The sequence below is a fragment of the Terrapene carolina genome, unplaced genomic scaffold, assembly GCF_002925995.2.
Source record: "Terrapene carolina triunguis isolate 2854851 unplaced genomic scaffold, T_m_triunguis-2.0 Scaffold66, whole genome shotgun sequence".
Lineage (NCBI taxonomy): Eukaryota > Metazoa > Chordata > Testudines > Emydidae > Terrapene > Terrapene triunguis.
In genome coordinates, this window is record NW_020664417.1 from 76,350,290 (window position 1) to 76,378,236 (window position 27,947).

The window sequence follows — 27,947 nt, forward strand, 5'->3', positions numbered from 1 at the left end:
ACTAACTGATTCTGTCTTGGTGCAATGAGAAATAATTGAGAAGGATAAGGTGAAATTGAATGAACAATGGCCTTTCTTATTATAGAGCCCATTGCTGAGATAGGCGGGAAGAGAACTGGTATTGTATATCTAATTGAGGCAATTTGCTGGATGATAGCTTTTCCCCTAAGATCTAAGGACCAAAATTCTATAATAAGCAACTCACAGGAGACCCACTAATATAAGCCCTAAAATGAAGCCCTCTGTAGTGAATCAACTGTATATTTCATGTGCAAGTCATGCCACTGAAATGGTTTAATGTTCCTCAGGAGAGCAATAGACCAGTGACAAGAAAAGTAAACAAGAGCTGGGGATGAAGATGTCCTTGAACTGAAAGTACTTTTCTTTAAGGATCCCAGAAGAGTGAGTGAGAGAGAGAGAGAAATGTGAAGCTCGATTGCTTTAAAGTAGGCAACATTTCTGATGTACTGAAGGTAAGTATTTGTATTTTTAGTTCAAATTGCATTTCCATGTGTTTGTGAGAACTTGACTTCAGTTCACAGTGTATTGATGCATGATACACTCATATTTGGTGGGGAAAATATGTCCATCAGACATGCTAACAATAGTTTAATAAAAGACTGTTACTATTGTATGTTGTACTAATAGAAGGGTATCTGAAATGTTTTTCCTACAAAAGTACTATGTATTTCATTGCCTATATAAATGTGATGGACTGTTAAAGATGGAGTTGAATCCCTCAGTTTGGGTAGTGATGAATGTAGTGGTAAATCAGACCCCTTTGGAAACCTGATAGTATGTCTTAAACTTAAAAACAAGTTGAAGTGAGAAGAAGCTGCAGGTGGGCAACAACTCTGAAACTCAGGCCCACATTGTCCTGAGTTGGGCAGCCAAAAAATTAAGATAAACATCCCACTAGCTTCTATAGGCCCTGTAAATAAAACTAAATCAATATAGGTCCCGGCATATGGTGGGTTCCCATACACCATGCACACATACACACAGGGCTAGTGAAGAAGAATCTTTTACTAGCAATGGCTGGGAGGAAAGGATGCAAATAGATCCCATAGGCACAAAGTAGTACAACTATTGATTCAACTCTTCACCCTGGATGCTTTTGCAGCCCCTACAGCATCATCCCCTCGCTTGGCTGGCTCCCAACATCTAGGGCACGTCTTTGGCCACAGAACCACTTTGCTAGTTGCCGCTCCTTTAAGCATTCTGGAAGGAATGGCCTTTCTTGGTCTCTCTGAATCCAACTCACCAGCACCCTTGGGTCCCTGCTGACCTCATTATACTTGCTCTCCCTGGTGCTGAGCCCTACTACAACTACCTTTATCCCCAGCACTTATCTGACATACTTGGCTGTAGCCTTCTCTTGCCTCCCCCTCTGTAACTTCTGAGATGATGCTCTAGCCATGGCACAACCATGATACTCTTTCACAAGACCACCTAACTTTAGCCACCACAAGCTTGCCCCAGCGACTCCTGGCCTTGTAGGATAATATCCCAGTCCTGCCAATCCTCTTCATCCCTTTGGCTCACAACTCTCAGCCTGGCTCTCAAGCTATATTCTCTTTGGTCCAGTCTCTTCCAACTCCCAGCTCTTCTACAGCTCCAGAGAGTACTCTTGTTACCCTCAGGGATGTTGGCCTTCTTGGCTGCAAGTCAGGGTATAAGATGCAGGCCAGAGTCCACTTCGAATTTACTGGATGTCCGCTCACCCAGTTCTTCATTAACAAGGAACTTTCTTTACTTAGCATACCAAATACTGACCTGTCATCAAAACATGGTTCTCAGATCACCTCTGGTTGCCAAGAGAAGGAGGCCAACTAACCCACTGCACAGTCTTTCACACAAACAATAGTTTTAAATAGGACTGGTCAGGAATTTTCCATCTGCAAATGTAGTTTCTGCAAAAATCAACATTTTCCAACAGGGAAATGTGGCCAAAACTTTTAGATTTTCCACCAGGAAACTTAAGATGTTCACATCAAAATTATTATTCAGAATTTCCAGTCTATTAAAAAATTTGAAATTTCATCCTTTTTGGGATGAAAAGAAATGTTGAAATACCAGAATTTCCTATGGGATGGAAATTCTGAATTTCACTCAGATCTAGTTTTAAGGTTGGAATTGTCAATCCTTTCTAAAATTAAGTCATTGATTGCTAGTTCCCGGCAGCTCTATCTAAGTCTTTATTTCCCAACTAAGGATGTTTTTTTAAAGAGTGTCAAAAGTAGCCTACCCTATTACTTTCAATTACAGTCTAATCATTTATAAAATTACATAGCAGCATACCTGCAGTATGTCTGTCAGGCTTCATTATATTGCAGTGAGGTTTGATTTAACACAGTCATTATAGCAGCTGTAAAATGTTTGTGGGGGGAAGTGTTCCTACAAATGTATCACTTTTGACTATTTTAGACTAATATAATCAGCTACAGAGGAACTACAGCATATAAAGAGTTAGGCTTTGTCACTCCCGTTGTTAATTTGCAAAATTAGTGCTTTAGGCCCCAAACCAGTCATGAGATGTGCACAGGCAGGCCTCTGAGGGTATGTCTACACTACAGTTAGACACCCACAGCTGGCCCATGCCGGCTGACTGAAGCTCGCAGGGCTGTTTAATTGCAGTGTAGACATTTGTTCAGGCTCGGACTGCAGCCCAGACTCAAGGATCCTCCATCTCGCAGGGTCCTAATGCCCAGCCCGAGCCCAAACGTCTACACCACAATTGAACAGCCTCTTAGCCTGAGCCCTGTGAGCCCAAGTCAGCTGGCATGAGCCAGTTGCGGGTTTTTAATTGCAGTGTAGACATGCCCTGAATCAGTGTAGGACCCTTGTGATGTCAACTGCTCCTTGCACAGGGGCAAGGATCCACCTGCATGCATCTTAACTACGGTTTTCAAAAGTGCTCAGTGTTAGCCTATCTTTCTTCCCATTGACATGAAAGGGAGTTTTCAAAGGGAACAGAATTAAGCCAACACTCAGCACTATCAAAAATCCCACTCTTCATTGCAGGAACGGGGCCTTAGGTCGTAAGCCCTTTGGGGCGAGTAGTGTCTTCAGTTTGTGTTTCATGGTGCAGTAAGCGCTGCATGTTAAACAAACAATAAATAATCATTCTATGTTGCTGAAGGCAGTTTTTCAGGATTTTTTTTTCTGAATCATGTGCCAATGGAGCAAGAGGATGCACAGCATATATCCATGGGGCCATTCAAATTCTCTGTCGTTAGACACATGCAATAGACCAGTGGCATCTAAAAGGTTAACTAAGGAGGATGATAGGGAGAAAGATGATGTGCGTGTGGGTGGAATTATAGGAGGAGCAAATATAAGGGAAAAAATGAATCATGGTATTGATGTCTGGGAGAAACAACATTATGACTATATGGATTTAATGACTGTTGATATCTAGTTCAGTGACAGGTACTCTTATCCACAGAGACAAAGTACACACTGTGCTTAGAGAAGACCTAGAGGCAATCCTTCAGCCCAAATCCCATGATAGGATAATGTGCTGTGGCTCTTTTATGCTGGAGGTGGCATCTTTTCCAGATCCTTTCTGAGTATGTCAGTCGATGATAACAGCATAATTTGCCTTAGAAATGTTAATTCCCCTCCCCTCTTTTCCTTACAAAGAAGAAAAAGCACAAACATTTCCTTTGAGCTGTCCTGAATAAATACTTTAAGAATATTAAAAAGGAGAAGTGGATTAACTGAATTCCAAACCCTGTAGATTACTTTGTTAGTTTAAAAGGAGGAATGTTACAACCTTCAGTGCTCACGCTGTGTAATGAACAGTCATCATCGGCATTAAAAACATATAATATATAGCTATAGCTATATATATATATATATATATTCTACTAGAACAAGGTCTGCCTTTTTTTCCCCTTTCATGCAGAAAATTTAGTAGGGATCAGGTAAAGCAATTTTGTGACATCATGGTTGTACTACAGGAACTCCTGGGTGTCATTAGCTGTTGCACTTTGTTTCCTCGTATTTTATATTCAGAATGCATTAGCATTTGCTTGTTTTGAAGTTCTCCAGGGTATTCTACAACCAAGTTGCCTGGTAGCAGAACAATCTGTGTTTCTCAGATATGCAAGTGACTAATTTTCCATCCATCAGAGATGAGGCTTAAATAAATAAAGGTACTTCATGGGGCTGCTGGGCCTAATGATAAGCAATTATATAAAGTCAAATTAAGGCAGTTCTTTGTGTGGGTCCTGTGAAATTGGTTAAGCAAAAAGAATAACTGCACCATTTCAATGATTCATCCTATTGCTCATTTCAGTGGGAGCATTATCTCAGTTAACTGATGCAATTAATATGAAAATGAGGAAATCATTGTTTAAGGAGATGAGGGGAAAGAGGGGGTCTTAATGCAGCAGCAGTGAAGAATAAGAGTCACAGGGATAGAAATTTGCATAGGTCAATGGTAATGTAATGCATTTAGCACACATTCAAAGCTTAACTTGCATAGTAATACATATCCATTAAATTCTCATTATGATGACCTGTGTCCAACACAATTCAATTTTTCTGAATCTTAATGATAAAAAGTTAATTAAGCTCAGGTGAAAACCTTTTGTACTTGGTCTTAAAATAAAACATTGAAAGGGCATTGAGACAAATCTTTTAGATATGCCAGGTAGTTTAACTTATGCTTAGTTCAATATTTTATTAAGCATGACAAGATTTGAAGTTTGGCTTCTGTGTGCATTGCATATTTTTAATGTAGTCAGTAGCAATAAATAAGCCTTTGTCTGTATGTTTATGATTTAATGCTAGTAATTTTCCACTTACAGGCTTCAGTTACAGATCGCATTGTCACCGTTTATCTTGATTTTCTGATGTTTAATAACTAGAAAGCCCACCCAAACTTGGGGAGTGGGAGGAGGAGATGTCTTTTCCCTTTAAATGCTCCATATATATTCCTGCTTCTGTTCCGATGATCTGTCTTTGTAGCCAATGACTCTTAACTCGGTATATTACAAGCTCTACAACAGCTGTTTCTTGTCATTACCTGATTTCACGTCTCACAGCAGCTACAGGTGGAAGATAAGTGTCTGTGTGTGCAACTGAGCCTTATGCCATTTGTGTCCATTTATCCCACGTTCTAAGATAATGGCAATATTTTAATACACCATCTTATGCACTGTGTAAGTGCACTAGTTTGGTAATGTTCTGAGACATTCTTCAGATTCAACAGAGGGTGTGGGGATATTCAGTGTTCAGGGACTGATAGATTTATGGTCACAGAAAACAGATTACAGTCCTTATTGTTGAGCAAAGAAGAGGACAATGGGTCTTAGTCTCATTTACACTGAGGCAACTTTATACCACTCTGGCAGGATATAGGTGCTTTAAAGTGGGAATATATTACATTTATATCCTCTTTAGGCTCCCTTTACACCAACATTAGAGTAGTGTAAAGGGACTCTAGAGTAAATGAGACCCAGGCCCATAGGTATTGCACTACAAGATATTATTTTATCCTTCAATATGAGCATTTACACTATATCTGTTTCAGCACATTAATGGTGCTGTTCACGGACATGATCCAACAAGGTACTTAGTGCTTCTTGTGAGCTAGTGAGCTTTCTCAACTCCTATAAATTCAATTGGAATTAAAGGAAGCACCAAGGTCCAGATTTTTAAAGGTATTTCGGTGCCGCTAGATGCAGATAGACACCCCATGGAATTTTTAAAAGCACATAACTCCCATTGAAATCAGTGTTTTCCTCCTGGGTACCCATCTGCTTCTTTAGGAGCCTAAATACCTTTTAAACACCTTACAGGATCGGGCCCTTTGTGACTATTTTGCAAACCATAGTTTTATGTTGCAGAAGTAAGGGAACAATGCTGAGAAGTGTGTGAACAGTAATGTCTACCTTTTGTAAACCAACAGGATTCTATAGAAATTGCTATAAACCCCATTGAATTTAATAGACTGTAAGATCCCTGCCCTATCATTCTATAAATTGGTGTAAACGTTTTATGGAAATGTTGGCATTGTCTCAAATTCTACCAGATTTTTCCATTTTTCTATGTTCTGGGTCTTTAAATGGAGAGATTGATGGAGTGTCCTTGCTACAGAGACAGCTGCCGTTTTGTGTCATGATGCAGCCTGTTACAGAGTTCAGGCACACTATGTGCTCTCCCAGGGAGATCTGACATTTGTTCTTTGTTTTGTTGTTTTCTTAATGGAGAATAAAGGTAGCTCTGACTGAAAGCACATGGTTGCTCTTTGGGCATGGAAAAACATAGCAAATGGCTACTTAGGACTATAGTGAATAGACCTAGTAGGAGAAAGAAGCTTTATGTCATCTGACTTATTTAAGAATGGTCTGTTCACCTAAAAAGCATAGTTGTGTTTGATTTTGTCTATTTAATAAACATCAGGTAAAGAATCCATAGTGGAAACAGCATGTGGCATTATTTTTAGAAAATGATGAGTTTAGGTGGGAAGACAGAAAAGAGGGTGTATTAATAGGGGCAGATTTTAATATCAGCCAATTTTCTCCAATAATAGGGATTCTTTAAGGAGGGTGAACTGGGAATCATTTTTAAAATCTTGACCTTGCAGTAATGGCTCAAACAATTTAACAAGAATTATAATAGAAAATCTTCATGAGCAAAGCAACCAAAGGATTGTACCTGTTATCTTTAACTTTTGCATTTACTGACTTTCATTTTTACTGTGCAACTTTAACGTTGCATTAAGCTTTTTATTGTAATTAATAATTGATATCTTTGGGCACTATTGCAATACAGTCAGAATCAGAGCCCCATTGTGCTGGGCAGTGTATAAACTCATAGAGAGATACAGAGAAGGTTGAGGGGTGACTTGACTGCAGTCTGTAAGTATCTACTTGGGAAACTAATATGTAAAAATGGTATCTTCCGTCTAGCAGAGAAAGGTATAACATGATCCAATGAATGGAAGTTGAAGCTAGATAAATTCAGACTGGAAATAAGGTGTAACTTTTTGACAGTGAGGGTAATTAACCATTGGAACAATTTACCAAGTGTCTTGATGGATTCTGCCAATTTTTAAATCTAGATTGAATGTTTTTCTCAGCCCTGATCTACACTGGCAGGGTGTGTGTGTGTGGGGGGGTCGATCTAAGTTACGCAACTTCAGCTACGTGAATAACATAGCTGAAGTCGATGTACTTAGATCAACTTACCGTAGTGTCTTCACCACGGTGAGTCGACTGCTGCCGCTGCCCCGTCGACTCTGCCTGTGCCTCTCGCGGCGGTGGAGTACAGGAGTCGACGGGAGAGCGCTCGGGGGTCGATTTATTGCATCTAGACTAGACGCGATAAATCGATCCCCGCTGGATCGATCGCTGCCCGCCGATCTGGCGGGTAGTGTAGACATACCCTAAAAGAGATAACTGTACAGATGCTCTACAGAGACTCAAGTCTCTTTGCTGCAAAAACAGCAAAAGAGGCTATAGTGAGGCAGAGTGGCCTCCTTCAGAGGGGGAGGAACCACTCCCCGCCCCCTGGTGGGTGGGGCAGGGCTAGGCCTGCCCCTTGTGCCAGAAGCAGAGGAACAGAACAGGAAGAATAAGAGGTGGGGCCTCCAGCTCAGTTGAGAAAGAGCCAGGGAAGGAGTCAGACGCCTCTGCCTTGCATCTGGCTCCTAAGCCAGGGACCGAGCTGTACCAGCAACTGTTTCCGGAGGAATACTCTGAGGAGCTGCTGCCAGGCGAATACCCCAAGGGATATACCCCGAGGGATACAGACTGCTATTGCTTTGCCCCACCCAGAGGGCTTGAGCCTCACTGTGGTGGTTGTCTGCCTCAGGCAGGGAGCTGGGCTAAAGACAGTCAATTACCCTGTCCCGAGGGGCCAGGGTACTAGACTCTTAACGGACTTACCATGCTAATCCCCTGTTGATCAGCTCTGAGCTGCTAGGTGACGTAGTGGGTGAAGTGGCCTCTTTCTGACACTGACAGGGAGGAACCACTCAAAGCCACTACAGAGGCTTAAAATATATTCTCTCTCCCACCACCAAGTCCCCTTGAAACAATGCCAGCTTCAGTGCCCCATTTTTCTGTTTGTCCCACAACTTTCTTTGTGCCTTTTCTCCACGCCACACCTTATGCATAAAACACTCTTCGTGAGCTGGTCTGCAAGGCCATTACCCTTCTTAAGACCCACTTCTACCAGGATTGCCACAAGAAACTGTTGAACTAAGACATTTATTTAAGCGAGCAACTACAAATTTGAATTTATTTAAGCCAGCAATAACAAAGCCTCCTTCACCATTCTCCTGTGTACTCGCTTCACTGAGCGCCATGTGATCATGTTGATATTACTCCTTTTCTTCCAGCCTACCCATTCCCTGCTGTCTTGTTCCATGTGGGCTCCTCTAAGGCACAGATTTTAATAATTACTTATATTTCAGGGCTGATGGACCTTGTAGGCTCCAAGCAAACCCATAGGAGGACCCTGCAGGCTCAGTTTTATGTTACTATAACAAACCAAACCCTACAAGGGTCACCCAGCCTATAGATTCCTACTGAAAAATTCAGCTGTGGAGCCATGTTCACAACATGTTTCAAACACCCACAAAATTTAGGAGGCAGATCCACAGTCTTGGGTCAGGCCTATCTCTGTTATAAATGTTGTCAGCGAACTAGAGATGAATGGTCTGTACCCATTGACAGGCACCTGAGCTGGCCAACTCCCCTCTAGGAATGTTTATATTCTATCTTTCCCAAGGTCTCAGGTCACTGTCATCCACTCCAGAAAATCAAAGCATTTTCAGCTGGAATTTCTTACGGGTACCCTCCATGTCATAAATAGATAAGCTGTGCTTCTAATAAAACCAGCCTAATTACCGAAGTCTTAGATAACCAACTTAAACAACCGAATGGCATATATCCAGTCCCACAGTTCCCATTTACACGCATCCCAAATCCTTTCTTTTGGCAAGAACATATCCCACTGCAGCAGTGAGTCTGCCCAAAATGTAAGTAAACGGCTTACTAGTTTGCTAGCCTGAATTTTGCTGGATATGCATAAAAGAATGTGAAAGTTATTTTTGTGCTACAGATCATATCCATTAAACATATCAACAGAGAGGAGGCTACAGCTATGGAAAAACGTCACTGCTGCTAGAGAGGCAATGGGTCTTATTCTGATCGCACTTACACCAATTTAATACTGCTGTATCTCCCATGGCTCTCATGCAGCTATTCCTGATTTACATTGGTGTAAGTGACATCAAATCAGGCCAAATGTAACCCTGAATTCCAGGAGGAGATCAATGCAATACAGATTTTTACAAGCCTAATTTCTTTCTGTGATAGTAAAAGACATTAATTTATACAAGCGTGGGCTAAGGATAAACCTTCCCCCCCACCCCCCTTCCCTTCACAGACTATGATCAGAGGAGTCGAAATGATGATTTGAGTGTGAAGACTAAGGTCAAAGAGGACAGCGAAAGATCAAATGAGAGCCTGGGAGCTGAATGAGGAAATAATCTTAAAACTGAAAAATGCAGAGTGGTCAGAAGATTGTCTACTGATTTATGTAGAGACTCAGGAAATCAGGACATTAATTAAGGTCATTATATTAATTAATAACGAGGTCAAATTGACTTATAACAAATCAGAATGTGCACAATATTTCTTTGTATTGTTAATTGTACTTATTTCAATTTTACTATTTCGAAGTTGCAATATATATTGTACTTCAGATAGCATAAGACAAATTTATATTCATTGTTTGACAAGGGGCTCACTAAAAGTAGTTTAAAAATAATCTTACTTTATAGACTTGCTCCTGCCTCTCTCTTTCCTTGACTGTTTCTCTGTCTGGTTCTGCTTTCCTAGCACTGTCCTCCTGACTGTCCATTCTCAAAAATCTGATCAATTTTGGTGCAAGAGCCTTCGGCCTACAATTTCTGCCATTTGACATACAGCCTTTCTGCATTTCTCTGCTTCAGCACTTTTCAAATCTCAGGTTAAAACATGGATGGCTAGATTCTCAGCTGGCGTAAATCAATGTAACTGCGTTGGCGTCAGTGGAGCAATGCCAACTGAAAATCCTGCCCATATTTTCTCCATTATTTATGTCTCTTTATTTCTTCCTTCCTCAGCCATTTTTTAAACTTAGTAGTTCTGTTTAATTCTGTAAAGCATTTGCGGGGCATTCTTTGTATGAAATACACAGTAGAAAGTAAGTTATGATAAAGACCCATTTCCTTCCATACATAACTCCATGTCATGACAAAGATTATAGTAGATAATGTTCAGAAGTCTACTCCTGTAACATAATCACAACTCCCCTGTGTTGGCAGCAGGAGGTCCAGCTTTCTGAGGAGTGGAATGACATGAGTTACATGGGGGAGCAGAAGCCAAAGGAAAGTATTTTTGAGAATTCTGGCTTTCATACACATCTTGGAGCACACTTTTTGGCCAATCCATAGCATGGGATTGAGGGATTTTAGAGGAAGCCCTGTGCCCCACCATTCTACTTTCCAAGTTAATATCCACTTTACATGGCAGATCGGGGGAGAGAACAAGAAAGGGCAATAAACTTGCAATCAGATGCTTGGGTTCTCCCACCAGTGGGGCAAGAGGGAGAGGGAAGGTTTGACATGAGGTCATCTGAACTCACTGAGTATGAGCCTCAAGCACAGTGGAAAAAACTTTCTGATCACCAATTTTGAACTTCCTGAAATAGTCTTATCTCTACTTGCTAGGTCCTGCTTCAACCTGTGCATTGCATTGCAGATATTGAAATCATCATTCTATTTTGACACACAAAGATGTTCTAATCGATATTTCTGGAAATGTCATTTGACTTTTCACTTGGACGAAAGGTGACGCTGACATTCTACTTTTCCTGTGTTTCCCTGGAGAACATTTAATCTCTGCAGCCTTGCAGATATTTAAGGAACCATTCACAAGATAACATTGCCTTGTGACAGCCAGCAGGGACTTTTTTCACATACAGCACTTTGCCTATAGGGACCATGGAAAACATCTGGATTCAGAGAGAAAAAGAAAAAAGGGAGAGCACATTTTTACTGTTCATTAATATCACACATTCGTAATGATATATTACTATTTCAGTCAGTTGGGAAAAGGCTGCTGGAGTTTTTTAAGTGGAATGACCATGATCTATGAATCTGACAATGAGAGATTATGGCAGTAAAAGGGCATGAAGAAGATTTACATGTTGTTAAACTCAGACCAGCCTCGAGCAGCAGTACTGCGGACTTGGACTGGGGTCCACTCTGTGTCTCTCACTCGTTTGGCAAGTTGAGTGAATGTACTCTGTGGATGGCAGTCAGACTCAGGAATCGACCAAGCTGACAAGCATTTACTAATCCAAAACCTCTGGTTGGCTATATCTGAGTAGCATTGGCATTGGCTTTAGAGGATACTGCTTGCTTGCAAAGTGATATGAAGAGAGACAGGGGTTAAATGGCTGAGATCAATGGGACCAACTGGAGTAGCTTTTGTTGGTCAGGTGTGGGCACAGCAGAAAGGAAAATTAATTAAACTCCTCCAGCTGGAAAATAACTATGAACCAGCAAATGAATTTGTGCACTTCATGACTGAGTGAGCAAGACTTAATTCTCTAATTATTACCCCATTCTACCCACTGAGATAAATAGCAAGTTAGGAGAGATAATCAGGTACTAAAATATTGTGTCCTCTTGAATTTTGCCCAAATGTAGCCTTCAGTAATTGTTCCAGAATTGCTCTACCTTTGTGAAAGATTTGGGATAATACAATAGTTTTTGTTTTACACTTTTACATGTCAGTAGGAGATGAGGAAAAGCCTGTTTTTAAAAATCCTATAAACTGATTTTCATTGCTTACTCAAGCAACAGAATAACAGTAATGCATAACTATTGCACGAGTCTGATTTTACGAGCGATTCTGCATCATATTATTCTCAATAGTCACATTGCACTGTCTCCTCTCTTCTAATTTAATATGGATGCTGCTAATACCACCCAGATGTCTCCATGCATTCACAACCTTTAGTTATGTCAACTGCATATTGTGTTAGGATTGATCAAAAAATTCTCCAGTTTAGCATCGAAGCTTTTGTGTACATAGCTACTTTTTCAGCAGAAAAGCGTTTTGATTTATGCAATATGGAAAGAGGAAAGGATATCAATATGATAACTTTTTAAAAATTCTAATTGCAGTCAGGTCATGCATTAATTATCCCATGCCACTAAAGAAAAAAAATGTCTAAAAGCCAAATAACATGTCAATCATTTTTTAAAGCACCACAAGATGAAGCTCTTCAGTCATTCAGTATCTGCATCTGATGGGAGAAGAATTGCTATCCAGATCTGAAAGGAAAAGCACTGGAAGGGCTTTTAGATTGTTAAGGGGGTAGTGAAAACTAATCAGTTACTCCTTTTTATGTTGTCCCATTATTCAGGAACAGTCATTCAATAAGGGTCAAACTAATGATAGGTAAGTTTACTAGACGAGGAAATGAAACTTCATTCAGCTTGCAGTCATCCTTTGGAGTTCACTACAGCAGGAGGCCAGAGAGACAAATAAGCTAGTAGGGTTGGATTTTGAAAAGGGTTGCATAATTCTGAGCAACAACAACATTTATAGTTATGATAGATAGCTTCCCAATAGGTAGTGTTATAGTATGCCGGTATGCTCAGTATGGATAGAATAAGAGAACTGTACTTTCAGGAAGTGCTTGAGGAGAGAGGACTGTATATGTGGAGGAAGGAGTAAAGCTGGAATGTTGCACTATCATGGTGCTCCCTCTTCCTGTGCTTGAACACTGAACATCTGCACTGATGAGTCCCATGGTAAAGGTTAACCATGGTGCTCATTGGTCTCCAAGTGGCATTTAAGGGGTTGCTTATGACCTACAAAATCCTAAATAGCCTGGGACCAGTCTACCTGAAGGATTGCTTCTCTCCATGGGCCACACTGCCATAGTCAGCAAGGCACCCAGGCTGGATCCCCTCATTCTAAAAGAGAGGAAGCAGGAGGTGGCTAGCAGGGTGTTCTCTATGAAGGCTCCAAGATTCTGGAACTTGTTTCCTCCACCCCGTTCTGAAATAGCCTTAATATGGTGACTTTCTGGGCATGCTGCAAAAGACACCCATTTGATCAGGGTTTTGGAGCAAGTCCAGGTTATGTGCCCTACTCAATGAAGGGGTGGAATGAAGTTTCTGTTGGTAGCTTGCTGGCTGAGTTCCTGTTGCAATGATTACTTGAATGCTGCTGGGATTTTACTGTGTTATTAATGCTGTGTTAGGGCACTTAGAACCTTGGATAGGCCTCTTTTTAATTATTTTAAATCTAAATAAATAAGTAAATCCTTCAGGGCATAAGTTATTTAGTGCAGAGGTCAGCAGAGAATATTTCCTCCATGTACAACAATGCACAATTGTGCAAGTGAATTTTTTTTAAACCAGCTTTTTCTGAATTATTGGTTATTGGCCCCTGCTAGGGGACAAAACTCTGAAGTCTTTTGCTTGGCATTTACTAAGTCTTTACTCTGGCAAACGTCTACCATAACGAGGAATTTACCTGAATAAAGTGAATAAAAACAAAGTCTGGGCCTCTGGATTTGCCTTAGAGATATATTGAATTTAACAGATCAGTGGTCTAGTGTGGTAAATTCTATGTCCCTACGATGAACTTTAGCGTCTTGCTGGCTCATAATGAGCCTGATTCTGATTTTGCTTGTGACCAGTGTAAAGCAGGAGTAATAACACTGAAATCAATGGAGTTACATTGGTCTAAGAATGGTGTGAGTTGAGAATCCACCCTACAGTTCTCCCTGCTAGGCAATGGACATTGTCACGACTGGGATGTGGGCAGTCTGACATAGTAGTCAGAACAGGAGTCGGGAGTCAGGCCAGGTCATATACCAGGTGGTCTGAGTCAGAAGATAGGTTAGAGGGCAAATCAAGGTGTTAGAAGGCAAGCAGGATCAGGTTACCAGATCAGCAGCAGGCAATTAGAACAGCTACCACAGGGGAAGCAGTCCAACATAGGGAGAACCCAGTTGCATGGACAACTTCCTGTTCTTGTGCTGGCTTTATATAGAAGCTGTGAACCAATCAGGACCCCCAGCATTCTACCAATTGGGTTCCAGGACTGGGGCCCTCTGTTGGAGTTCAACTCCTATTCTGACCACAGGTAGCAGGTCACAGGATGGCAGGTTGGAGCTTACTAGTTCCAAAGAGGCCTGTGCTCCAGCATTCAAAACCCATGGTCCTTGACATCACCTCTTCACCAAGGGCACCCTCAGGGTAACATGGGACCCGACTTTTCAGGGTGGTTCCTATGGAACGTTTGTATAAGCGCTGGGGCAGGGCCAGCTCCAGGCACCAGCAAACCAAGCAGATGCTTGGGGCGGCACATTTTCCGGGGCCGCATTCCAGCCAGACTCTTTTTTTTTTTGGCGCTTGAGCGGCAAAAGCCTAAAGCAGGCCCTGGCAGCAGCAACGCGTCCTGCACCGGGGGCACCCTGGGGCCGCTGCGGTTCACGTCGGGGAGCAGCGCCCACACCTTATGGCCAGGCGGGCTCCGAGTGCGAGACACTCGGGCTGGGGGCCACCCCTCGGGACACACGGAGCCGCCTGCAGGTGCCGCAGGACGGCCGCCCCCCAGCGCCGCAGCCGGGGCTGGGCGAAGCGGCCAGAGCCACCCAGGGACTGCGGCAGGGCGGCCAAGAGCAGCAGCAGGAGCGGGGCCATAGAGGGCAGGGCGCTGCCGTTCAGGGCCCGCATCCCGCTCTCTGGGGCGCCGCTCCCTCTGGGGCTGCCCTGCCCCGGCTCCTCAGCCCCCTGCCTGGGCGGTCCCCCAGCTCTGTCCTCACCAGTCCTGGCCGGTCCTGGAGGCCAGAGCCCTGGCTGGAGGGACCCTGGGCTGAGGCACGATCCAGGAGCCCCGCTGCTTACCCCGACCCTGCCAGTGCTGGACCGGCTGGAGGCGAGGGGGGAGCAGGCGGAGTCAGCGCTGGTGGGGGGAAGCCCAGCGCTGGGGCGGCAGGCGGTGCGGGTGGGGTGGGGGGGAAAGCCCAGGGTTGGGGCGGCAGGGGGTGCAAGTAGGGTGGGGTGGGGGGGAGAGCCCAGGGTTGGGGTGGCAGGGGGTGCGGGTGTGGTGGGGGAGAGCCCAGGGTTGGGGCAGCAGGGGGTGAAGATGGGGTGGGGGGGAGAGGCCAGCGCTGGGGCGGCAGGAGGTGCGGGGGTTGGGGAGAGCCCAGGGCTGGGGTGGGGGGCAGCCAAAAATTTTTTTGCTTGGGGCGGCAAAAAACCTAGAGCCGGCCCTGCGCGGGGGCATGTATATTTTCTGCAGTTTCCCAGATGCGCTCCTCAGGACCATTACCATCCCAGTCAACCAGGTACCAGAGTCTGCCACATTTATGTTTAGAGTCCAGGATTTCATGAACCATATATTCCTGATGGCCCTGTGCCTGTACTGGAGGAGAAGGTGGCTAAGTCCTTTGAGGGAAAGGGTTTCTGTGTAGGTTTCAAAAGTGATACATCAAACACTGGGTGACTCTTCAGAGAGCAGGGCACTTGTAGAATCCAGGGTAGCAGGTAACAATTCCTGATAGTTATCTGATTAGGTACTGATTCATTGCATGGTAATCAAGCACAAAGTCAGAGACTGCCATCTTTCTTCTTGACAAAAAATACTGGTGTGCCAGCCGGTGCGGTTGCCTTGTGGATAAACCCTTGGGCCAGGTTCTCCTGGAGGTACTCTCGGAGCACTGTCAGCTCAGGTTCTGACATGGCATAAATTCATCTGAAGGGTATTTTTGCTCCTGAGTGCAACTCTATTAGGCAGTCATAGTCCTGGTGCAGAGGTAGAGTTTCCATGCTCTTCTTTTCAAAAACATCAGCATAGCCTTGATATTTTGAGGAGAGTTCAGATGTAGCTTCAAATGGAAATTTCTGCCTGGATAGTCCCTGGTCTCCCACAATGCTGTCTACAAAACTCTAATGGAAAATAAACGTCCTGTGCTTGCCACCAAATGAGCGGATCATGGAATGCCAGCCAGGAGATACCGAGGATCAGGGAAAGGTGTGGCAAATAGATCACACCAAATTGTAATATTTCTCTGTGCCCCTGAATCACGGTCTCCAGGGGAGCTATTTCCTCTGTTTCTTGACAGCTCTTATTCTGACCAGAGTTAGCAGGTCAGTGGATGGCAGGTTGGAGCTTACTAGTGCCAAAGAGCCCTGTGTTCCAGAGTTTAAGACCTGTGGTATCTGACAGAGATACAGTAGAAAATGTAAATTATTTCCCACTTTAAAATGTGAAAAGCAGTAAACATGGGCAGTGCCCACTGCTGAGACACACACTGATTTTGATTGGACTGATTTCCACTTCCATGAAGCAATGAGAGAATGAATACAATCCAGCAGTATTGGAGTTGGGAAAGTGCTGGTAAATATGTGTACAGGTAATATTATGCACTGTTATCTGCATAATTAGATGGTAGGATGTTTTTAAACACTTAATTAAAATTAAGTCAGGTTGGTTGGGTCATTTGAAGGTATTTGGGCATCTGAGTGCTGATTTGAGCAAGCACATGCAGACTTTGGTATCCTATGATAGGTGCCCAAAATTGAAAATTGGTCCCAGAAGGCTCCTCAGTGTAAAAAGGTTGCTATCTCTTCTCTAATTTATTGTTGCAGTGACAGATGTGTATTTCTGTTGTATAAAGAGTAACAGAACGATAGTTCTTGCTGCTAGGATGAAACATAGATTTTGCGGACGAAGACAGGCATACAAAAAAAATCGGTGCTGCAGTTCCTTTAAAATTGAGTCATTATACAGATGAGTCGTTGTCTCTATGAATCACTGTTTACAGATCTTCGCTGAATCACTTAATCTCTGCAGGCACTGTGCTGTTCTAACATCCTAATGGGCACTTTCTCAGAAGCATATGTTGAAATCCAAATTCTGTCTCTGTCCTATGCAAAATATATATATAGATTGTGAGCTGTATGATTTTAGCGACTGTGCAGGAATTTTATTTGTCAGTATCAGTAGACATTCAAGACAGCCTAGCCAGCTTGCTCACACGTCAGCCACCATAGATTAGCAATGGAAGAACAAATTCTGACAAAATACAAAATACAAACTCCCTGAACTTTTGCCTATAAAATCAAACTTTTGACCAACTTACTTTTTGTTATTTTCCATTTTGTTGCATCAAGGGCTAGGAGAGAAAGTGATGAAATAGGAAGAAGCTGCTATAGTGCTTCTTGTAGCTTGATAAGATTTAGGAAGTCTCAGCAATCTCATGTAGAGAGCCACTACTAATGAGATTTCCAGCTCAGGTTTCCAGACACAAGAGTTTTGAATAGTTTGGATCCACTTTGGATAAGCCTGTGAACTACTGTGTGCTGCTCATCTGAACTGAATGTGGACTTCAATCCTTTTTGACATTTGTCCATTATCAGTGTAGATCCAGGTACAGTGTGGCCTTAAAATTGCCTTACAAAATTAAGAATAATATAAAGTAGAATACAAACATTCACATTAATGTAACATTAAGGTTACAAATATTAATTCCCAAAAATCAGGAAATGCCAAAGTTAAGGTTAAAGGCTATGAATTCTGCTCCTTGTGCATGTGGATTACAATACAGGACTTTAATTTCCACTATATTACACCACTGTTGTGCCATTGAAGGTCCATTGACATAAACCTGAAGTAATACTGTGATGAATCAAGCCCATAATCTGTATTTACAGGATCACATTTTTTTCTCAAATAATACAATCTAATTTCCTAACTAGAGCTTGGCAGGAACCAGCTTTGCTGTTGCTTGGGAAATTGTGTGATTTAAATTTTTTTTCCATTACAAAACAGAACAAAACCAAAAAATGTTGAAGTTTTCTACTAAATGATAATCTGGGGAGGAAAGTCATTTCAGGGTGATTGAAATGTTCTGTTTCAATAAAATCAAAATGTTTCCTTCCAAATTTGATTTTTTATTTTATATTATGTAATATAAAATTAAAATTTTGAAATAAAAAGTTATATTGAGATGGAAAATCAAAATGTTTTATTCTGAAAAGGTCCAAATAGAATGTTTTCGCACTGTTAGATTGCTCACTCCATTCCATTTTCTTTTTCAAAACAAAATGTAATCCAAATTGATTCATTTCTGCAAAACGTTTCACTTTTGACAAATTGGCGTTTTTCAACAGAAAAAATGTTTTGTCAGAAATTTTCCATTCAGAAAATATATTCTGAACACTATATTCAGAACACTTGTTTCCAGAGGCAACGCTTGGGGGGTAGGTGGGTATATGGGGTCACGTGCCCCCCAGATTTCTACCAGGGTTTATATATGTGATGAGTTCAACCTGAACTCTGGGACCAATGTGCCCTCTGTCCTACCGACCTAGGGTATCCCTCTGTCACTGTGATGCTGTGTCAAGGCACAAACCACTAGCAGGTCCTGCATTTACACAGACATCCACATGCAGGGACACACCCAACTGAGTTACATTAATGATCACCCAGACACTCATGAACCATCAATAGGGAAGCTGCAGCCTATTCCCCCCAGCTCCCCAGCCTTGCAGCCCAGAACTGTACCATCTTGCACTGGTCAGAAGCCTGGTCAGTGTAAGTTCATTACCCAGCCCACTCCCCACCTCCCCCCCCTTGATGTGGAGAGGACACACACTAGCTTTTGTAAACTGAGCTGAGATTTCCCAAGCACTTCAACCAAAACACACTGTTTTAGGTAAAATATCAAACAGATTTCTTAAGTACAGAAAGATAGATTTTAAATTATTATAAATAGAAAGCATAGAGATCAAAGTTGGTTACCTAAGAGATAAAAATAAATTCACAATCTAAGTTCTAAAAACTAAACAGAATTTGAATCAAGCAGTGTCTCATTCTGACTCATGGTACAGACAGGTTTCAATTCCTCAATACACAGACTTGGACTGTTTTTCAGCCTGGGACCCCCTTCTCTTGTTCAAAGGCTTTGTCCTCCAGACGTTTCTTCCAGGTGTTGAGTTGTGGTGGGAGAGAGGCCAAGTGATGATGTCACTTACCCTTTTTTATAGTTTCTTCCAGCTTGCTGGTAAGATATTTTGCTGTGACATGGGGATCAGGCAGTCCCCATTGGTCAAGCAGTCTCCGTTGTCTGCATGTTCGCTCTGAGAAATCTCCATTGTATACAGTTTCTGGGATAATGGATTATTTCCTTGATGGGTGTTGATGAGCTATTAACTCCATTTGTCAAAGGCTCATGTCCATTTGTTAGATCAAAAAATGAAGGCCCCTCAGTCAGTTTAAGCTTTTATACCAAAAATCCTTCTTCTGGGACCTAGTCTGAACCAGTTGATGCAATTCTCTCTAGGGGTGATGTTTACCTGTCCCAGAAATAATTACTCAACACACACTGGTTTACTTCCTATGACTCATTTTGTGCCTTAGCCTTTCTGATTTTGTCCCTACATGCTAGTGCTATTCTTTTGTACTCATCCTTGGCAGTTTGTCCTTGTATCCACTTTTTGTAGGATTCCTTTTTGTTTTCAGGTCATTAAAGAGTTCCTTATACTTCCTACCTTTCCTTTGCATTGGGATAGTTTGCTGTTGTGCCTTTAATATTGACTCTTTGAGATACTGCCAGCCCTCCTGAACTCCTTTTTCCCTTTGATTTTCTTCTCATGGGACCTTACCTACTAGTTCTCTGAGTTTGTTAAAGTCTGCTTTTTTGAAGTCCATTATCCTTATTGTACTGTTCTCTGTCTTTCTTTCCTTAAAATCATCACATTTATCATTTTATTATCACTTTCAAACAAATTGCCTTCTACTCACAGATTCACAACAAATTCCTCGTTCTTGGTCAGAATCAAGCTTAAAATAGCTACCTCCCTGGTTACTTCCTTTGCCTTCTGAAAAAAGAAATTGTCACCACACATTCTAAAAATGTATTGGAGATTGTATGTTCTGCTGTATTACTTTTCCAGCAGATACCTGTGTAGTTAAAATCCCCCATTACTACCTGCTCTTGTGATTTGGATATTTCTGTTATTTGTTCTAGAAATGCCTCATTCACTCCTCCTTCTGATTTTGTGGTCTATAGTAGGCCCCCATCATGATGTCACCACTGTTTTTTTTCCCCTTTTGTCTTCACCCAGAGATTTGCAGCTGGTCTGCCTCTCACCACAAATGTGTATGTTCTTGATGTATAATGCAACATCTCCTCCCTTTTTTCCCCAGCCTGCCCTTCCCGAACAAGCTATACCCCTCTATACCAATATTAAAGTCATGAGATTTGTCTCACTAAGTCTCAGTGATATCAGTTAAGTCATAATTTAGATTGTGTACTAGGACTTCCATTTCGTCTTGTTCATTCCCCATACTCCTTGAATTTGTGTATAGATATTTAAGATGTTGAGCAGATTCTTCCACTGTATTTCCACTTGTTTCTTCTATGACCCTATTGTAATTAACCATTTCCCACCACAACTTCTAGCTCTCTGTCAAGGTCACCTTTTTTATACCTACCTGTGGGTTTTTGTCACCTGCCCTCTTTGAACCTAGTTTAAAGTTCTCCTCACTAGGTTGGTGAGTCAGTGCCCCTTCTTTGTCAGGTGCACCCCACCTCTTCCCAGCAATCCTCCTTCATGGAGCAACATCCAATGGTTGAGGAAACCAAAGCCCTCTTATTGACACCATCTGTGCAGCCATGCATTCATCTCCAGACTATGTACGTCCCAGCTAGGCTCTTACGTTCAACAAGGAGGATGAACAAGAACAGACCTTGTTTCCCCAACTCCTTCACCTTCACTCCTAGGGCCCGCTAGTCACTTCTGATCTGCCTCTAGTCATACCTGGCAGTATCATCTTTGCCCACATAGATGAGCAGTATGGGCTAGTGGTCAAAGGAATGGATGACCCTTGGCAATCTTTCCATAACATCTCAGATGCAGGCTAGAAGCGGGTAGCACACCTCCTGGGACATCAGGTCAGGTATGCAGATGGATGCCTCCATCCCCCTCAGAAGGGAGTTTCCAACCACCATCACCCTATATCTCTTCCTCTTGGGAGTGGTGGCCATGATCCTCCCAGCATTGGGGGCAGGTGCCTCCTCTTCTTCAGCCATTGGGAGTGGCCAGTGAATGGACTGCAGTTTGCCACTGAGACGAGCAGCTAGAATCGGAACTGCAGTTTGCCACTGAGGCAAGTAGTTGGACTAAGGACTGTTGGTCCCCCGGAAAGGGGGAAAGGACAGACTGGGACACCACCGGACGACTGTGTCCAAAAGAGGACGACACGGTCCAGGGAGCGACACGGGTCCAGGAGGTGGAGACAGACGAGACGACAGGCGAGACACCACCAGAGAAGGGAATACTGGCAACCCCCGAGCTAATTCCCAGGATGGCCAGCAGGAGGTGCTGCGGCGGTAAGTCGTGCCCAGTTACAGGGCCATGTAAGTACCTAAGCTACATAAATAGAAAATGACCTCAGGAGATTGAGTGCAGCTACTTAGCAGTTACAGCAGCTAGGAGTGCTTTTGTGATTATTGCTCTTCACAAAACAAGAATCAGGTGAATGGGTATGAGAGGATGACAAATTGTCAGCAGCATATAAACACACAAACACACAACCAGCACAGATATAAGGGGATGGAAAGCTATGCAGCCCAGACAGATAACCCTATCTTAGGCAATGCAATTGTATTGGACAAGATAAGCATTTATATGTGTTTAGATGGAGAGGAAACAGTGCTATGGATTCTTCTGGTTTTGATTGTAAAAGAGAAAGCAGGTGGATAGGAGGGGAAATTTCGGAGCTCAAAAATACACGTTATTGTTCACTACAATGCCACCATTCTGGTCCTTTGACAGGTTGCCAATGTTAGAAATGGCCAGGGTGTCCTATCAAGCCCAGTATATGTGATTACCATCTTGACTTCACTCCTCAGGTAGAGCAATTTCTTATGATTGCTTTTCAACATTAACAAACTTGCTTCCAACTAGAAATTCCCAACAGGAATTCTGAGATTTCAAAATTTAGTTTCATCCACAAATTAGACAAAAAGTCAAACTCTCTGAATTTTTCATGCAAGTCTGAAATGTTTCATTTTGATAAAGTCAAAATGTTATGTTGCATTTTGAAATTATTATTTCAAGTTTTATGTTCATATATTATATTATACATAATATGGCACATCGTATATTATAACACAAACATAATATAAAAGTTGAAACAATAATTTCAAAGTGAAACATTTTGAACTTATTGAAACCTTTCAGCCTTATCAAAATAAATTTTTTAGATACTTTCCCATCAAAAATTTTGATAAAATCTAAACATATTGATTCAATCAAATCAGCATTTTCCAAAGAAAGCTGGACATTTTTTTGTCCAGCTTTATTTCCAATCTTTGATTGTATATATGCAAAGACGCTAATAGAATAAAAAACAAAGTCTGAGGCTATTGCACAATGGCTGGTCCCATGGTAACTGGCTTCATGGAACTAATGGGCTGCCACATTTCTTACATGATGGCTCTTTTTCGTTGGTGTGTGAAGTACAACAAAAAAATGAAAGCAATGGAAGAGAAAATTCTCTCACCAATGTGGCATGATTGCTGGACTGATATTCAGTCAAATTTGTGCGTGCAAAATTGCATGCGGCCCGGTGTATGCACAGTCTGAAATGTGTGCACATGTCAAGTGTATATTTAGTTGCATGGTTGGATGGGTTACTATCTAGCATTAAGTACACATAAAACCTCAGAGTTTGTTCATACACATGTGGTTCTACAATTTCATGCACAGTTTTGGGCTGCAAACTCAGGGTCTTGTGAAGGGAAAGAAGAGGGTAGGGCTGGATGAGTGGAGAGAGCAGGAAAGGGAGTAGAGGTCAATACAATCCATGAGATACCTAGATTAACCCATGACATGTTTTAAAAATAAGTGTTAAAATCCTGGCCTTAGTGCAGTCAATAGGAGTTTTGCTGCTGACTTCAATGGGGCCAAGATTTCAATCCCGAAAGGCAATTTTAAAGTGGATTGTGAAGTGAATAAGAAGCCAGTAGTTCTTCCACAAGGATGAGGCACATATGACTTTCTGCACATGTATGCTTGAGTCCTGAGAACATAGAACTGAGGAGGACACAGAGAAAAATTGCAGTAATCCATGCAAAAGAGTATAAACGTATAAATGAGCCTTTCAGGAGTGGTGGAGATGGGACAGTTGTGATGATGAGCAATACTGAAGTGGTAATAGTTAGATCTGCATACACTGGAGATGTGTCAATAGAAGGAAAATTCAAGGTCAAGGCTGATCCCAAGATTTTGGGCAATAGAGGCAAATGAGAAGTCCAGGGCAGAGTGAGATAGAGATTGAATTGTGTTTCAGGACATCCAATTTAGAGAAACCACTTCTTCAGCTGAAAAAGTTGATTGATGCTTTTACTCATCCAAACCTTACCTGGAAACCAAGAGACAACAAAACAAATTAGCAGCTGACACTTTGTTTTGTGGGTTAGTTCCCATGTATTGGGCACCCAAAATATAAAATATTTACATTCATTTTCAACTTAGTTTCTTTTTATGCACTCAAACTAATTGAAGGAAAACAAAGCAATGAACAGAGTGGAAGAAAATAGACTAAAATTATTAACAGGCTAACAGCCTAGTTATTGCCTAAGGGCCAAAAACAATTGATGGGTGACATGACAATCAGCAGACAAATCCTCATTACAATTGTAAATTCTGCATCCCAAATAAATTAATCTCCTTGATATCACCACGTCATTCACCTTCTGCAGCAGCTACATTGCTGCCTTTTGTTTTTTGGGGGTTTTTTTGAGTAGGTATCATTAACACTAATCACAAGCTCAGAGGTTGCCACCATGGAATTAAAGATGGTGCTGGAGGAACATCACGGTAATGGGATCAGACGTAAGGTCGAGGTTCTTATTGGCTAGTCTGGGTGCACAGTGAGAGGAAGCGCTGCCAGTGCTGACATTCTTGTACCCCTGGCTGATTCACTCCCCAGCACGCAGTCTTTAACAGTGATCTTTACCACCAGAATCATGGGAAACAAATACTTTTGCTTTCATAGAACAAACAAACTTTAAAAGAACATTAAGACTGTAATGTCAGCTCAGAAGGTTAAAAATGCCAGAATTAAGGATACCCAGGCAAACTTTATTTTCCCCACTTGTATGTGTGCAGTATGATACTGGATTATGTGATCACATACTATTTTCCCTCTACATAGGTGAACATATGATTATAGACTGTAGCATAATGCACATGCACAAAGGGGTAGCATTCAGGTTGCCAGAACAATCTTAATTTTGGCTTTTCATAACTTTTGATTTTTTCACTTTGCAACCTTATTAATATTCTTTAAATGCAGGATAGGGGTTTTTTGGATTGTAAATAGATTAGATAGAATAAACCATGCAGAGGCAATTTCCAATCTGCTTTAAACTCCTTAAAGTCAACAGGCTTTCACAAGACATTAATTTGACCTGCATTTTGTTAAACAGTATAGATTTTTTTTTACTCTATTCACATACAGTCTGGATGGGACTGATCCAAACTGGCTCTTATTAAAGCCCAGATTCCCTTCATTTTAAATTAAAGAAGTGAGGATGACTATCTAAATGTGCGATTAATAAAAATTGCCTTCACTGCTAAACCTATGACTACAATGTTCAATATATCTCTCTTCACTGATAAATTACCATATATTTCCAAGCATACTATAATTAGATAATAGTCCAGAAGCTGTAAATCTAATTCAATATTTATTGATGTACTTCAGCTCTTTCTTCCATCCTGTGGGACTGCTGAAAAACCAAAGCATTATCTTTCTAATTTGGGAAGACTGCATACAGTATAGTCACAGAGGTCTGTCTGCTTTAAGGTACAGAACATTGTTTAATGCATTAACTGTACAGCTCATTCCATTTGTACAAGTTTTATTTCTTCACATTTTAACCTCCTTCATTTACTTTTCCTTTTAATTGTAACTGTAAGCTCACAAGGCTTTCACTGTGAGATCAGGAGATAAATGAGAAGGTGCTTTTTTCATTCCTCAGATATTGCCGGTTTAGCTCATGTTTTTCATTTTATTTGAGTTTAGGTTCAGCTCATCTACATACTCGTTGATTTGTTGAATCCACCTATTTCATGGAGCAATCTCTGTGCACAGACTGGCTTTCTGAGGTTTTCCAGAGATCCTGAACAAGAAGGCATCAAACTATCTGTCCCAGCTCAAAGGTCTTGATATCCTCCTTTACCTTGGGTCATTAGTGCTCAGTTTATGAGAAATGCTGCAGTTTGCTCATGTGCCCACAAAGATTACATTTAGTGAATTAAAATTCCAGTGCTGGAATCCAGCTATCCAGCTATCGCATTCTATATGTCACTCTGTAAAATTCGGGGGGGGGGGGGGGGGGGGAGAGAATGAAACAAAAGGCATCAAATCCACTTTTGCTGGGAGGAGTAAAATGATCCAGCTACTTCACAATTTACACTAAATTGGGTAAACAGTGACATGCATAATTTTAAAGATTAAATTGAAATTTAACTAATCCCAGATTTATATGCTGCATCTGCCCATGAACCAAGGCATGGGTGGTATTCAGCCCACAAAAAAAGTTTCAGCTCATGTGCTCTTAATTCTTCATCCTTTCTGTAAAATCCACTGGCACTGATTTAATATCCAGGAGGGGGTATCTGTGTGGAAGAGGGTTTTTGTTTTGTTTTTTGCTTGCCTCTGTCCTAAGCCAAACCTTATCCCCAAAATGCTTTGCAGTTAATTTAGGAACAGCTGATGTAAATTGATGCAGTTCCCATTGACGTCAGTGGAGCTACACCGATAGTTATACACCAGCTGAAGAACTGGCCGTTACTCTACGTATATTTTCCTTATGCATTAGGCTCATGTAATGACATAGGATTCTTCCATAATACGTTCCAATGGAAATATCAAAACTATGCTTTGACTGAATTAGGTACTTAAAAGTTACGATGCATTGATATTTCCTTACAAAGGTAGATTCCAACATTTAATTTCTGAATGTCCAAGTTCCCTCTGATGATTATACGGAACTAGTTTTCATGTCTGATATGAGTGAAGAAAGGTGATTTTAGTGATGTTTATAGAACCAAATATTTTGCTCCTTTATATGACAGAAAGCATGCTAAAGACTTCATGACAAAGCTCTGGCTTCCTTGGACAGTGTGGCTAGCTTGCTACTATTTCATTCCTTGTCAATAATTTTTTGTTTATTTGATTCACTTGTTATGTATCTTTCCAGTATTCGTAGCCTATTATCTGTTTGGACCTCTCTTGCTTATGCCATCATCCATCTTGAGTTCACTGGTTGGTTTATAGTAGGCCTGATAGTCTTCAAGACCGTGTGGTCATCTACAATCAAAGATCTTCTGTTCAGGGTCACTGATACTGTGCTGCCTTGTCCTGGTTTGCCCAGCAGTTTCTGCACAGAAATACATGGTTCCTTAAGTTATGAAATGTCAGGCGCTGTCAGGGAATGTGATTATTGGTATTAATAGGAAGCTGCTGACAATATGGCCATTGGCAGAAACAATCACCATTGCATACCCAAGAGGCAGGAATTTGTGACTTAACTTGGAAGAGGGAAGAGTATGTAATAGATGGGAAATAATACTGTTACTATGCTCTGGATATTGATACTTCAAGGCTAAGGTGAATTGACAAACACTGGCAATAAAATGGGACTGGAAGTTCGGAATATTGTAGTATGGTTTATGTTATGGCTCTCTCAGTTTATAGAAACTTGGCTATTTCTGGGTAAATCTCAATCCTTTGCCAAACTTATGGAAGGACAAAAATGTCAATAAGAACACACGTGATTTTATAGGAATGTAATAAATCCACAAGAATCTTTACTCTGTCCAACTGATGACACTGGGTCATTTGAAGAAACCAGATGTTTTCATGGATCAGCTGTTATTAAAATGGGCAAATTCTTACAAGCTAAAATATCTCTGCAGTATTTTATTATTATAAAATTATTTTAATATATCAACAGTTATAACATGGCCACTTAGTTACACTAAGATAGTTTGCTGTTAAAAGTGTGTAACCCCTTTGGGGTCTAGAGCGCATGGCCCCTTTAAATCTTTGTCCTGACGGGGATAGTGCTGATTGTTCCAGGAAGAGGAAGTGCTGTTTGGGGGGGGAGCATGGAGAGAGGGAGAGCAACAGGGGGTGTGTGCCTGGAGCTCCAGACAGAAGGGCTGCAGCAAGCAGGCCCTCACATAGTGAAGCAGCTGAGAACCTGCCCGGAGCCTCGGAGGGACAGAGCAGCCAACTGAAGATGCCTCAGGACCAGAACCAAGAGGAGCAATGTGCCAGGGAGGAATCTCCAAAGGACAACCCAGAGCTGGACCCACTATCACTGGTGCCCAGAGCTGCATGGGACCATGAGCACTGAGGCTTGTGACTTTGCCTTGGGAATAAGGAGGGAGGCTGTTAGCTAGTCAAGTGGCTCTGTGTGGGTTTGCAGAGAGCAGCAGAAGGCGGCATGGGGGGATTTGTTGGGGGAGGTTTACTGGCACAGAACCTGACCAGGAGCACCTAAGGCTCACCACTGGACTGGAACTTTGCCCAGGACTCCTGAACTCTGAGTGCAGATGCACTGCTCGGTGTCTGCCCTTTCAGACTCTGCTACCACTGGGCCTGTAGGCCTTTGTGTTGAATGTAACCCTGTTTTACTGCTCCCCTTATCTTTCCCCCTGTTTTTTTCCATTCATCCCTCTGTAAATAAATATTGCCCTTTCCTATATTCATTGTACTCTTTTGGGGGGTGTTCACTCTGAGGGGGTTGGAACAGGTGTCCCCAGGGTGGAAGGGACTTTCCCGGCTGCATTCCTGTGCACGCCTTCTCTTGGCCAGAGCTGC